Source organism: Myodes glareolus, chromosome 16, assembly GCF_982192425.1.
Source record: "Myodes glareolus chromosome 16, mMyoGla1.1, whole genome shotgun sequence".
NCBI classification, from domain to species: Eukaryota; Metazoa; Chordata; class Mammalia; order Rodentia; family Cricetidae; genus Myodes; species Myodes glareolus.
The window spans coordinates 47,344,196-47,360,161 of NC_142041.1; the positions used below are offsets into that span (position 1 = coordinate 47,344,196).

Sequence of the window (15,966 nt, forward strand, 5' to 3'; positions counted from 1 at the left end):
CAAGCTTCCCTCAGTGTGACAGTCAGTTGACTTCCTGTTGTCTGCAAGATGTAGAACTCTTAGTTGTAGCACTATGTCTGCCTGATCATCACAATACTCCCTGCCATGATGATAATTTATTGAACCTCTGAACTGTAAAAGAGTCACCCCAATTAAATACTTTCCTTACAGGAATTGCCATGGTCATGGTGTCTCTTCCCAGAAATAAAAATCCTAAGACACCATGCAACTCCAATGTGAATTGAACATGAGAAAGAGACCTAAAAGGCATACAAGAATACTCAAAGACTCTGAGTACTGCACTCTACTAGTACTGAGTGAAATTCAGCTTACTTGCTGCTCAACCATATTAAATTATGTTCTATTTATAACAGTCAGGAATTGGAAACAATCTAGATGTCCCTCAACAGAAGAATTGATAAAGAAAAAATGATATATTTATATAATCTAATATTACTCAACTGTTTTTTTAAAATCACATCCTGAAACTTGCAGACAAATGAATGAAACTAGGAAAAAAACATCCTGAGTGAGGCAACCTAGAACTGGAAAAATAAACATGGCATTCAACTATACGTGGATTTTAGCCATTGAGTAAAAGATGACTTGATTATGGAATTCCCCTCTGTATGCTATGAATACCATTGATTAATAAAAGAATTGTCTTGGGCCTGTGCAGGGAAGAATAGAGGTAGGCAGGAAAAACTAAACTGAATGCTGGGAGAAAGAAGGTGGAGTCAGGGAGAAGCCATGGAGCCACTGCCAGAAACAGACACGCCAAACTTTGCCAATAAGTCACAGCCACATGGCAATACACAGATTAGTGGAGATGGGTTAATTTAGGATATAAGAATTAGCCAGAAATATGCTTAAGCTATTGACCATAAAATATTGCTAATAATATGGTTTCTGTGTGATTATTTTGAGGCTGAGCAGTTGGAAACAAACAAGTGGTTTCTTGCTACAATAACCAATCTGCAACCAATAGACCCAGAGAAGTTAGGTATAGAGGGACTAGGGGGACACATAGATCTCCCCAAGAGGTGAAACTGGAATAGATTTTATGGGTGGAAAAGGGGTGGCAGGCAGGAATGGGAGGATCAGCAGATGGGGAGCAGGAGAAGAGATGGGATAAAGGGAAGAAATTCTAGATAGATGGCTAAGATTTATGGGTATTTGGAAGATGGTATTGAGACCAAGTGCAGTAGAGACTTTCTAAAATATATGTGGGCAATCCTAAGGAAGTCTCCAAATAATGAAGGTGATGGAGCTCCAACTAGACATCTCTTGTCACTAAATGACGCTTATCGTACCATGAGTGAGTTAAATCCAATTGAGTTGTTTGCCTGCCGAAGGGGTCCCATGAAAATCTCCAAGCTAGCTACAGAGACTATTGCCAAGACAATAGGTCGCTCTCCACAAACTGACAGCAAGATCCCATTTCTGAAGATAACACCCACACTACTCATTGAACATGGAGACATCAAATTGGTGCCTACAGAGACTTTTCCTTCAGTGTTTTCTGGCATAAAGGTACAGAAAGTTACATTGAAGGTTATCAAAGGAGAAACATAAACATCTACCCTCCACAAAACCTTTGATATACAATCTGTCTTGGTAGCAAAATAGGACAATGATGGCACAAAGCATATGGGAGTAATCAACCAATTTCTAATTTAACTTAAGGCCTACTCCACAAGGTGGAACTCATAGCAGTTATGGCTTGTGGTTGCTTGTATAACCAAGAACCAGAAAAAAATACAGTCTGGAGATACTAGCTAAAAGCAAATGATTGTCTAAAAAGAAGGAAAAAAAGTAACAAAATTAACTCTTAATAATATCCTGTTCTATTCATAGATCAACGCCTCAGTCAGCAATCATCACAGAAGCTTCCTCTTGTGGCAGATGAGAACAAATACTGGTCGCCAAAGCCAGACATTATGCATAGAGTGAGAGATCTTTGAACACTCAGTTCTAAATGGAATATCTGATCAAATCCCTCCTTTCAGAGCTCAGGGAACCCTTTGGAAGAGGAGGTGTTAAGAGTGTAAGAGGCAGGAGGACACCAGGAGAATACAGTCCTCTAAATCAATTGGGCAAAACCTTTTTTTTTCTTACTTAGTTTTTATTCATAATCATAAACTTAACTCTGCAACCCAGCTAGACTTGAAGGGGAATGAGGAAAATATGGAACCCAAAGAACTTCAGGGAGAGCAGAGATTACAGGGTATTGCGATCAGATGAGGCTGGAGTGCTCCCCTGAGCAAAAGAAGGAATGGCCTGGTGGGTAAGAAGTCAAAAGAATTAGAGTTGTCCACAGTCGGAAATGGTGATCTTGCTGGTCTTGCCATTCCTGGACCCAAAACGCTCCATGGCTTCCACAATGTTCATGCACCTTCTCAAACAATGTTCTTTCACCTTCTCAAAGACAACATGTTTGCCACCCAGCCACTCAGTCTTGGTGGTGCAGATAAAAAACTTGGAACCGTTTGTGTTTGGTCCAGCATTTGCCATGGACAAGATGCCAGGACCTGTATGCTTCAGGATGAAGTTCTCATCCTCAAATTTTCTCCGTAGATGCATCTGCCGCCAGTGCCATTATGGCGTGTCAAGTCACCACCCTGGCACATAAATCCTGGAATAATCCTGTGAAAGGAAGAACCCTTATATCCAAATCCTTTCTCTCCAGTGCTCAGAGCACGAAAGTTTTCTGCTGTCTTTGGAACTTTGTCTGCAAATAGCTCGAAGAAGACGCCGCCCAAGGGCTCGCCATCGGCCGCGATGTCGAAGAACACGATGGGGTTGACCATGACTGCAGCAAGTGGCGAAAAGGGACAGCGAAGTCTGCAAAGCCGAGCAAAAACTTTTCTATCAACTCACAGGGACTGGAACAATGTGTACAGGACCAACACAAGTCTTCTGTGTCTATATTATAACTTTCAGTTTAAGATTTTTATGAGACTTGTGTGTGTGTGAGCAAGTAGGTTTGTTTTTTATGCCTTCTTTTAGTCTCTTTTCCTTCTATTGGTTTGGCTTGTATAACTTTGATGTGATAGTCTTTGTTTTATTTTTTAATATCTTATTGGGTCATAGTAAGTTATTATCTCTTAGAAGCCTGTTATATTCTAATGAGAGATTGAAAGGAGTGGTTGTGGATAGGAGATGGAATGGGAAGCAACTGAGATAAATGGAGAAAAGGGAAACTGTAATTAGAATACATTTAAAAAAGAAAAAATTAAAACTAAAAGAAAAACAGGCAGACTGAAAGAAAGGAAGGAAAGAAGGAAGGAAGGAAGAGTGGGAGGGAGGGAGGGAGGGAGGAAGAAGGAAAGAAGGAAGAAAGAAAGAAAGGAAGGAAGAAAGAAAGAAAGAAAGAAAGGTTTCCAGTTTCAACATTCTATAAAATTCACAATGGTAATGGCTTGTATTTTGATAATTGTCAACTTTAAATTTTTAAATTATTATTATTTATTACTGGGTGAATGGGTGCACATATATAGATGGACAGCACATGAGTATAAGTCAGAAGAGAACTTTGTTGAGTAGGTCTCTCCCTCACACAGGTAACAAGCATGAACTCAGACTGTAAGGTTTGCAATATCTGGTGGCAAGGGCCTTTGTTCTCTCTGCCACCTGATCTCCTTATTGTCAAAGACATTTGATGTAATCTGCAACCGTGCTGTTTACTTCACTGAAACTGTAAAGAAATCAACATCCTTGAACAATTTAGATGGTTTCTTTTTAGAAACAACTGTGTATATTTCTACTTAAAGGTAAATGGAAAAATTACAAAATAGCAACAGAAGTAATAGAGTTTTATATCCATTCATCTGGAAGCATTTCACTTCAAGTTCTTGTCTTTAACCATGCAAACCTGATCTAAAGACGGAACACACAGCAGTTTCTTCACAAACATATCCCAGCTGCTGCTAGGGTGCTGATTTCCTACTGTCTCTCTTGCTATTTCTCATCCAAAAGATAAATCAAGTATTAGACAAACTGCCAGATGTCTCAAGTTGCAGCCCTGGTAAGCAAACTGCAGTCTGAGAAACAGATGGAGGTGTCTGTGGCTGACTGCACTTGCTACGGCTGTGCTCTGTGGTGTGATTCACCAAAGGTGGTCATCCAAAGCCCAGATGCTCCCCCATAGCTGCTTCAGGAGCTACGCTTCCTCTGGAGCCCTTCTGCTTCGTTGATGGATTAAGAACATTTAGGCTCCACTGCGCTTGTGGCTTCTGGGTTTTTGTGTTTTGTTTTACTTCAATGATCAGTCGATGGTGAAGTAAAATAGGCTCTGAAGATAATGAATAAAATTTAACAGGAAAAATAAGACTGGTTTTAGTCTTTGCTAGTTAGTATTTGTCTATGTATCAACAAGAGAATTCACTCACTCTATAGGATACCAGCTGCAGCAAAATCTGAGACATAGAAGTGATTTTAATAATAATTATATTCTAAATTTTAAACCTAAGAGAAGCATCTTCTTGAGAGTAAACATTTTATATACACTGAGTTCTCTTAACATGTTTTTATTTTCCTAGGACATCAAACCATGGTGTGAATATATTAGAGACTGAAGGGGAAATATGTGTAATTTTTGTGTTACTAGACAGGAGACCACAGGCAGTTAAACAAAAGCATAATTGAAAGCACAAACACAGGACTGCTGCTGTGACTCAGCAGGCGCTTACCGCTAAGCCTAATGACATGAGTTCAATACCCAGAACACACAAGGAACTAAAGACCTGATTCGCTGACTCGCACAAGCTGTCCTCTGATCCCTACACATGTACTGTGGCTTCCATGTGGATCCTGCTTCCCAAAAGTGTAAAAATGTATTTTAAGAATTAGAAAACAGTGTATCATAGGTCAGAGACATGTCTGGGTCAGGATAGTATACTGAATTTCAGGGTTACAATATGTTTCAAATATAGCAACTTAAAGAGTTTGTGGTAGGTAAATGACAAGGGGAGGATTTAACTGAGTCAATCGTAGCCCCTTAGAAGATTTATTTTCCAACATAGATGAAGTGCATAGGTGTAAGGAAGGAAGCTCTATGTCAGTCAACCAACACTTACTGGATAACTGTGCATATATTTAAAATAGGAGTTGTTGTGGCAGTGCATGTCTGTGAGTGGAACATTCAAAAGACTGCTTGGGAAGTTTACTAGAGCTTACAGATTAGAAATAATCTTGGGTAATGAGATCCCATCACAAAACAAAAGCAAAAAAGTGATTACTGACGGGGGATTAGAACAAGAGGTTGAGAACACATCTTAAGATGTAAATGATTAACCTTGTGATTTGGGAGTAAAGTCATGCTTGTTGCTTGACTTTCTCTGAGAAGATAAGATAAACAAATTTCTAATAACTATTCAATCTAGATAGAGAACCAAGGGCAGACCAGAAGAGCCATCTAAACTAAGCCTAGCGTGTTGAAACAATGAAGTCAATGGAAGTCCACACAGGAGCATGGATGTGGGTTTACTTGCAGAAACAGGGGTGACCTTCTGGCAATTATAGTACCAAAAAGTTCACATGTTGATTAAAGATGACTCACAAAATTTCATCTCTGAAGAACATAGAGGCAGTCCCACTAAAAAGTCTCTTTTACCTAGTAGTTATACACTGCTTTCATAACTTTCTGACTCTCATAAGTTTTGTAAGTGTCTTGAACTTCTTAAGTTCCATTGATTTTTGAGCTCGCACAGTGTTACATTTCATGAGTTAGACGAATCTCCTCCTCTTCAGCAGAGTGTCTCTGTCCCATCTTGGGTCAAGTGTGCTGATCCTTGGAGAAAATAGAAATGTCTCATTATTTTCTTCCATCTGTGATTGAGCATAGGGCCACAGTGCCTCAGAAAAACTCATTTATTCTTGGTAGGTTGACTGGTTATAAATGTTTGCAATAGCCTCTGTCCAGCACAGAAAAAGGAAGTTTCCCATCCCAGAGAAAGACAGTAGCAAAAATAATCTATGTGTGTAAGCATAGAGGTTCAGAAAGCTCTTTTCTAGGCACATCATATCCTTTACACAACATGCCTATGATGGAGTCCCTGCTAAGGGATACCATTTTTATGTTTTTACCCTGGTCTTCAGTATCAGTTATGATTTTCCTCCTGTGGAATAGCCATGAACTGCAATAAGAATGAAGTTAATTGAGGCCAAATTATGCCACTATTGAACCAGTCTTCACATCTTGCCTGGCATAATGATCCTGTATTACACAGTCTGTAACTTGATGTATTTGTCTAACTATTCTTTATAAATAAAACCTCAGAAATCAGGAGTCAGATATTGGAGTAAGAAACTGAATGATCAGAGAAACAGTGGAGAAATGACCAATGACTTCCTACCTTTCTCTTTCCTCCATCTAAAAAAAGTCTAAGACCCTCTCTAAGACCTGACCTACTACTTTCTGCCTATCTATCTGTTCCCAGGCCTCCAAAATCTCTATAGTTAATTCTGGTCAGCTGGTATCTAGGTCTGTTCTCTGATTCAAAGCAAACTTTATTGTCAGAATGCAATCAAAATATCACACAACATTATTCACTTTTTTTCTTTTCTTTTTTAATTTTTTTCCTTATTTATTTATTTAAAGAATTTCCACTTCCTCCCCTCCTCTCAATACCCTCCCGCTCCCCCCACTCACTCTCCTCCTCCCTCACCATTCCCAAGAGCAGTCAGGGTTTCCTGCCCTGTAGGAAATCCAAGTTAAAAATATGGAACGCTTCGTGAATTTGCGTGTCATCCTTGCACAGGGGCCATGCTAATCTTCTCTGTATCGTTCCAATTTTAGTATATGTATTGCCGAAGCGAGCACCATTATTCACCCTTTTAAAAAAAATAAAACACCTGTATTATTTCCACCTGTATTCATTAAGAAAGAGATACTTGAATCGTATTACTTTGTTTAGTTTCTTCCTTAACTATGATCAATAATGACTTGTAAACAACCCTGTAAATGATGACAAACTTCCATATAATACAGATTGTGGGAGGCTAGTTACCAGATCTACTCCAGGGTAGTAAAAAGAAGATCTCAGAGTAATGAGGACTTAGGAAAATTTCTTATCTTTCTGATTGCTATACTTTTTCTATGTGAGTGGAATAATAAGGAAATACAGATGCATTCTGATGGTAACTTTCTCTTTTACTTCATCTTAAATGATTCTCTTGGAGAATCTCTCTGTCTCTACACTGGTACATAGCTTTTTTCAAACTTTCTAACTAGCTCTGCACAGTCTCTTCTCACAGCTTTTTCTTTTCAGTTTTTATTTTCATAGCCCCAAATTGGAAAATTATATGTCACATTTTCAGGGCCCAACACATTGTCATATCATATGATAAGTCACATAGTTTCTTTAAGGGTAGGAATGTCACTTTGACTGACTAGTGGATAACCACCTAGTGGCCAAGCATGTAGCTCTAAGTTAGTGAGGGTTCCCAGATAGGAAACAATTGGCTGAATCTTGAGCCTGAGTCAGGGACTATGTATGAAAAGTCAATTACTGAAAAAGTTGTATCTGCTAAAGTTGCTTCTAGCCTTACCTTGAATCAGCAAAACACTTGGAAAAATGACCTCATATATTTGTCTCTAGGGACAATCAGATATTCATCTATAGGGGCAACCAGCATGGTTTGAATTTGCTCTGGAGTCCAAAACTAGCTGTATGTATAAAATGTTGATTTTGTGACTGAGAAAGCTATGTCAGTCTGAGTAATATCAAATATCATAGTATTATTTCTATTCATCATAATTATATAGTTAAGTAGAAATCATCTTCCTGACCATCCCCTGCTGTATATGTGCCCAAAAGAAGAAATATTTACATGAAATAAACATACAAGCAATGGGAAAACATACAAAGCTGTTCTTAGGAAAAAACTGAAATGGCTCATGAGAAAAATTACAGACACAAGCAACCAGTTTTCAAAGTCAATAATCCCACAGAGTTTGCAAAGTGGGGCTTTCTAATAGGTGCTATATGTCTGGTGGGTTGACTTCTTAAATACTGGTTGTCACTGATGTATATTTTCATGGCCTCTTGCATCTAGCAGCTTTCAGTATCTATAATCTATTGAATGCCCCCAAATCACCATCCCATCTCTTGGGAGTGTCAATATTGTTTTCTCTAGAATGCATCATGTCTTCTGGAGACTGCTAGATTAAACCAACTGGAGGAGGAGGAGGCCGCTTGTTCATCGTGGTTGCCCAGCTAGCTTAGTCCCAAAATAACCACACAGAAACTGTATTAATTAAATCACTGCTTGGCCCATTAGCTCTAATTTCTTATTGGCTAATTCTTACATATTAATTTAACCCATTTCTATTAATCTGTGTATCACCATTTGTCAGTGACTTACTGGGTAAAATTCCCAGCATCTGTCTCAGGCAGATCCATGGTATCTCTCTGACTCTGCTTTTCTTCTCCCAGAATTCAGTTCTGCCTTATCCGCCTACCTAAGTTCTACCCTATAAGGCCAAAGAATTTCTTTATTTATTAACCAATGCAAGCATCTCACAGAGGGGATTCTAACATTAACCAATCTATAAATGTTTAAAGTGTCTTGTCTTCAAAATGCTAGTAATATAGGTGTGTTGCTTTGGAAAAGAGGTTATGCATTTGTTCTCACATAAAATGAAATTCTGTGAATTCATTTAGGGTTGAAGTAAGTCAGGATTGATCGGGCAGACCCCCTGAAAATCCTGGCTACAGATATAGGGGAATAAACCAAAAAAGAACTAAATATAGGATAGATGACATAGATTTTACTTTTTCTTACATAAAACAATCAACTTTGCCTGACTTGTTTACAATGCAGTCTATACTTATATTAATGCAGATATGCATGATACCTTTGAAAGTCTGTGTGTTTTCAGAGCAGGGAGATCACACACCAATGAAAATGGAGTATATCCCAGATGGTCCAACATCTTAAAGTTTCTCTCTTTCAGTTTTCTCAGAATTCTACATGCAGAAGAGCTTTCAAGGTTGCTTAATGAGATGATCCAGCTTCATAGATTACTCCAGTCAGGACATGACAATTATTCTGATTTGTCTCAGAGTCCACCAAAAATGTCAGAGACCTAGACAACAGGAAGCAATCTACAGAAAACAATGGCCACTTTCCCAAGAGATGGTGATGGGTTGTGGATGCTTGTCACCATTTAGTGGGATTGGATGCAAATTATCATTGGTCATGGTTAAGACAAAAGCTAAAAAAATTAGATTCAAGAAACTCCTGAATGAAAAAATACACAAAAGCAACTGCTGAACTTTGCCAAGACAAGATAAGACAGCCCTTCAAAAGTCTCTGTTTTTCAGAAATGTCTGTAATATATAGTAGGTCTGTAAGACAAAAATTGATGTCCTATTGTTTTAGAGGAACTTTGGATAACTTTCAAGGAAGCCAAAAAGCCACTGTTGTTAAGCAATATTATATCCTTCTGGGGTCTTTGATGGAGTTAAAAATTAACTGGTTAGACTTATAGTTTTCCTTACTTATGATTAAAACTGAGAAACAAACTATTAGATTCACAAAGATAGATAATAAAATATTTTCTCTAAATTTGTCAAACACATATTGAATACTGTAACTGTGTTTTTGCTTGATAACTATTTTTATTTTATATAGTTTTACTATGTTAAGGTAAAAACCTTCCTCTTAAATTTGAACAAAGGGGGATAATAACATGGAAAAATAATTTTGCACACGGTGAATATATGATGCTCACATTGGTTTAATAAAGGGGTAAATATCCAATAGCTAGACTGAAAGATGTTAGGTAGAACTTGCAGACAAGAGAGAGCTCTCTGGAATGAAGGAGGAAATATTGTAAACAGAAACTGTTTTTGTATTTACCATCAACCCAGACCCGAATAATCACACAAAACTATATTAATTACAACACTGATTACATTAACAAAGTCACCAGGAGACATGTTGTAAAGCAAGATAAATTTGCTGTAATGAAAAATGGCACAGAGCCATTTGGTACTACTATACACATAAAAAATATGAGTTAATTTAAGTTAATAACAAGACTAAGTTATCTGCTGAGTGTTTATAATTAATAAGAAGACTACATGCAGTTATTTGGGAGCTGGTTAGCAGAACAGAAATTCTACCAACAATGCTTCCACAGTAACTGGCATAGTTTTCCTTGCACCATAAAAAGCACCACATACAATACAACTTCCAATTCAGTCCTACCTGAAATTCTTCATTTTCTGAAATCAAAGCTTATGGTACTTCATAAACTGAGAATTACCATCTAGTACCAGCACACAACCAATATCAGTGACTGTGATATTATTTTTCTAATATTGCTAACATATTACTTATTATTAGTATGTATCTCTATTTTCATTGTCAATCTATTTATTTTCAACATTTTTGTTTTGTTTTGTTTCGTTTTAGATAGGACTTCTCTATGTAATTGTCCTAGCTGTCCTGAAACTAAATTTGTAGGCTAGACTGGCCTTGAACTCACAGAGATCCACCTTTTTCTGTCTCCCAAGTGCTGGGATTAAAGGTGTGCATCACCATCACTAGCAGAGAAATATGTGTTCTTTCTTATAATTGTAATCTATCTAATATGGTCTTTTGAATCTTAAAATTTATTAAGCTTTTTTCATTTTGTGATTTCTCTGTTATATTTTATTTTTCTTTCTTCTTAAACTGAAAGTTTCCATATACTTCAGGTATTTTTGCAGTTTCTGTATATCAAAAAATGCAAAATTTAATATTGCAAGTAAGTGACAACTCTTTCATAGTACTGTTTACCTGTGTTTGTTGAATGATTTATTTGACATATTTGATTCTAAATTAGAAATTAGATTCTAAATTGTACATATTTTACACAAGATCAAGTCATTTAATCTTTTTGCATTGTTGGAAGGGTTGTCACTGTGGTCCCACTATTTTCCGAGGATCTAGTGGTAGTTGGCTGTTAGCAGAGTGTCCATGCTCCAGGTAGATGGCTCCATACCCATGGTCATATTGTTAGCACTGATTGGCCTTACAAGATTATCAAAAATAAACAACAAAATAAATAACAAAGAGAAAAAGATATTGGAAAAGAGAAGAGGAGATAGAGACCATGAAGAGTTTGAAGGAAGTAATAGAGAATGTATGTGATTAAAATAGAATGTGAAAATGTATGGTATTTATTTATGTGTTAATCTTCTTTACAGAAAATATGAATGCAATTATTTTATATTATTTAAAATTATACTTCACAATTATGTATATATTTATTTAATACAAAATTGCTATAAAACATTTCAAATAAATGTTTGTAAGCTGAAGAAGGAAGCTTAAAATAAATTCCGCTCTAACTCAGAATTGAAAATAATAGATTATTTATTTAGGTGTAGACTCACAAATCAATATCTTCTGCTGGAATAGAGAACAGTAACCAAATCCTGAAGCTGAAAAAGAGGGTGGACACCTGCTTTACATGGGCATAAATACTATAAGAAGCCACACCCCACTGGGAGGGTAATTTAAGGGTTACTGGCTGTAGGATTTCCTACAGTTCTGAGCCCACTCAGTTTAACAATGAAATTAAATCCCATTTTAAAAAATCTTTTTCAATTCAAATACAAAATTTTCACTGTCCCAAATGCTGCCCCAATTTTGGTATTCCCCAAGAGAATTTGTCTCCTCAAGTGCTTAGGATTTTATCTGGAAGAATATTTGTCTTTGGAACAAGTAATCTTATTCACATTTTCCTTATATATGTATATTTAAACGATATGTGACATTCTTCCAGAAGCTTTACTGTAGTGTTTCGTTGCATTTTAGTATATGTCTTCTTCAACTTTCTTTTTCTTTAATTTGTTTTTTTTGGGGGGGGCATTATATTATAAATAACTTAGTTTCCCTTCTCTTTCTTATCTTTAAATTCATGACCTTTCTGTCATTACTGTATTTGTGAAATTCACTGAAGTTTATTAGTTGAGGTGATAGATTTCATTGTTAAACAGTATTCTGTTGTAGAAGCACATAATAATCAATTATATTATTGTGGACAATTAATGTGAGATAATGAATTGAAAATATATCTAGGTAGCTTCAGTGGGGATAATGGTAGATCAGCCTTGTCAGCTATATTCTTTTCCTAAAAAGTGAAGAATTTTTGAAAATTCTTTTTGTTTCTCTTTGCTATAGAATGGTAAAAAAGAACAATGAATTTGTGGTTGATGGCTTTTTGATACTGATTCATTCTTTTTTTTCTTATCTATTATTGCTCAGGAAGGAAAACACTGTGTTTGAGCTGTTTTTCCAGGTGTGAACTTCTTGTTTTGACTCATTTAGCCTCATGATATACTTTATTCCTTTTTAAAAGCAATACTTCACCATACAAATAGATTGCCTTAGAATTTGTCAGGTTGCTTCAGTCAGTGACCCCCAAACTAGTCTTCTTGTCTTTGTCACATGTACACTGATAGCTGCTACAAGTGCAAACTAAACTCTTTGGTTTTCTGGTCTACTTCTTACATATTAAACACTTTGTTTCCTTCAAATCTGAAAATATTTCATGCTATGTTTTCACATGTTGATCAGTTTCATTCTCTGCACATAGACATTTCAATTATTTTTCAAATATCTCTACATGTCTTTTCTCATGGATAGTATTTACTTTAATTCATTGGTTAATCTGTACTAACCACATATACTTTAGTGTTATTATAGCATATTATAGCATACTGTTATTATATATGAGCACATGCACAATCTGAAATTATGGTACTTTTGTCACTACTTGTCAGGTTTTATTTGTCTGATTTAGTATTCATAACATCAGCATTATTTCATGCTTTTTAAAGGATTAAGCTGTTCTAATTTTTAATTTTATGAATTATAATTTGTTCTTTTATACCTTTAACCTTTTTGGAGTCTCTCTGCCTAAAATATTTTATAATTTCCATTTATTGCACTATGGATACAATTAACATTAATACCTGTTTCCAATTTCAGATGCTGATTAATTTTAAAGATTAATATCTCATACACTTGATATTTTTTAAACTTCGTCTATTAAAATTAAAAAAAAAATCCTTGTTTGGATTTATTTATTTTCTTTTATGTATATGAGTTTTTGCCAAAATGTATGTGTACTGACTGTGTGCCTTGTTTCCACAGAAGTCAGAAGATGGAATTGGATATTCTGAAACTGGAGTTACAGACAATTTTGAACCATCATGTGGGGCAGACTACTGAGCCTTTGCCCTGACAAGAGCAGCAAGTACTCATAACCACTGAACCGCAGCTCCAACCCCCAAAGTATATTTCTCATAGAGATTTATATTCTGGTACTCATTACTTAGAAATTTTTCAATATTTTTATAGAATCATAGTTGAGTAACTCTGCTTAATTAACTGAATATTTTATTTGCTTTTCAAACATAATATTGAAAAAACAGAGGGAAAGAAAAATAATAAAATTTCAGTTGCCTTTTTCTTATACTAGTAACACAATTGTACAGGTCTCTCATTTTCTAAGTAGCCCTTATATCGCATGATTACTTCTCTCACATTATCTACCTATAATTAAAATTTATGAGGTTAAAACAATGATTTTGATGAAAGTGCTATACATTAATCACATTGTCACAGAGAAATATAATCAGTAGCAGTAAATAATTTAATCTAATAAATTGTAAAATAATAAGAAACATTAGTTAACAATGTAAACAAACATGAAAATTCAGAGAACATAATATTTTTCTTTTGCTATATGAATATTACTTCCATACAACCTGCTTTTAGTTATTGATTGCCTGAAATACTAATATCCTAAAAAGTGACTTTCATGTGGCATTATTTTGTGAAGATATTTAAAAGTGAGCACAACTTATTTCAATTATTTTAATATTTAGAAAGTAACCAGAATTCATTATGTACAATTTAACATAAAACACCTAAAGGGTCGGATGACCTGGATGTTTGTGTGAAGCTGGCGAAATGAAGAAACTTCTGACCACCTGCTTCAAACAAGAGAATCAGGATAGTCTGAACCACTTTTATTTATACAGTTTAATAGTTCCCATGAACAGTTTTACAATTATATTTGTTTCCTTAAATTTCTAATAATAGTTACAAAAATGGCCAGTTTGTTCTCTTATCTCTTTCCTTTTCATCCCCCAGCTTCCTCACCGGTAATCATTACCTACTTGATGTGTAGCCTTGATATCAGAAGCGTAAGCAGTATAGCAAGCAATAAAGGAAGTTTTCTAACTAGGCACACCTACGGGTAGAACAGTGTGCCCAGAACAGTGTGCCCAGTGTGCATTTGCAGTTACAGCATCATGCAAAGTAAAATGAAGATTTGCCTCTAAGGGTTAGGGTTTACCTCGATCAAATCTAAATTCTCGCAATCAACTCATCAACCAAGGCTGAATCAATTCATTCTTCATTATATACTACTCTATGTCCTATAGGGGATATACTAGATTTTCTCCTACCATACTATAAACTACATAAATTAAAAGCTTACTCTTATTAGTTGGCAACACTTATCTTTTCTTCTCATGACCCCTTCCATTCATCTTCCTACAGAATTGGCTCCTATAGTATTGGTGTGAATATTAGAAATGAGGGCATTATAGGTTTCTATGATTCTGCTTCATTCCCTGTTGCTAGACTGTTCCCATTAACTCTTGATATCATCTACTTATTAACATTTCTCCTAGACTCTTGTGGTCAAAAATCATTCTCTCCATGACAATTATGCAAATTTGTTTTATTGTTATGAACTTCTGTGCCTCTTCTCAGGCCAGTCACAAGGTGCATTGGAAAGGCAACGTCCTGTTCTTGAGAATCCTGAAACATCAAAGACATTAGGGACTACATCATATCCACTGTGTATTTTTAACAACATCCCCTCTGGCTCACCCAGAGGAGAAACATCAGGGGAAAGTTTTCCTAATACAATAATCATTTTATGTATGGCTCTATGAAAGTGAAACTAAAGGCAACCAGGATTAAAATGTGTAAGGAAAGTGAGAACAGATAATGAATGTGCTCCTGGAATCATGCCCAGAACTATACAACAAACCATCATTGGTCTTGCCAAAAATGGGTTAAATTCTCCCAGGACTTGCCAAAAGGAGAACTTGTTGGTGCTATTCTCAGGTCTTGTCCCCTGAAGAAATCACATGACTCCCAGCAGGTATTAATATATTTTTGAGGAGAAAAACTCTAAATCATAGAAAAAGATAAAGTGAAGAGAAAAAAATAAATAAGAAAAAATTAAGCCCATTACAGATTCCTGGCCCTGTAGAAAAATAAACAATCCGATTTAATTTTACTTGAATCATTTTGAAAACAATGAGAACAAAATTCAGAAATCAATCAGTCTACAAGTTCACAACTAAGAGCACAATAGAAATAAGCAGCCATACTTCTCTAAATTTTAAAGAACGTAGATGACCCAAGACATGAAAATACTAAGGATAGTGAGTGAATTTTTAAAAAACCTAGTAAGTAACATATATCCAAGGTCTTGGCTCTCACTAGAAGAATGTAAGTTTAAACTCAAATGTGTCTATTGTATGCTTAGATCATGTGTGTTCTGTACTAAGTAGAGAAATCCACAAAAGATACAAATATACAACATACTAATGGTGTGATATTTTACCTGTATTATAGTGTGGTACCTTATGCTATGAATTTTTGGTAATTTTTACATAAATAATAAATTATTTAAAAATTAGTAATACTTTCTTACAGACTAGACACTGTACAAACCTAGGACCCAAAGAACAAAAAAATAATGAGGGTAGAACATTTTTCTCACCCATATTCTTTCCTGGAGATGCTAGATGTGTCTCAACTTCAGTCTGGACGCATAATCGTTTTTGTTACAGATTCTCTAAGCCCCAAGCTTAACTTGGTTTTCCAACTTTACTCGTTGCGAGGCCATCTAAGAAAGAGTGTCACATCTCTGTGACT

General features: G+C 35.7%; 1 non-coding gene and 1 pseudogene across 1 annotated transcript; both read right to left on the reverse strand.

Annotated features, from left to right (window-relative positions):
• Positions 1–2,290: 2,290 nt before the first annotated feature.
• LOC125390961 (peptidyl-prolyl cis-trans isomerase A pseudogene) lies at positions 2,291–2,846 on the reverse strand (annotated as a pseudogene).
• A 3,870-nt stretch (positions 2,847–6,716) lies between these two features.
• Positions 6,717–6,823, reverse strand: LOC125391431 (U6 spliceosomal RNA). The gene has a single exon (XR_007229120.1). It is a non-coding gene; the product is annotated as a U6 spliceosomal RNA (small nuclear RNA).
• Positions 6,824–15,966: the final 9,143 nt, after the last annotated feature.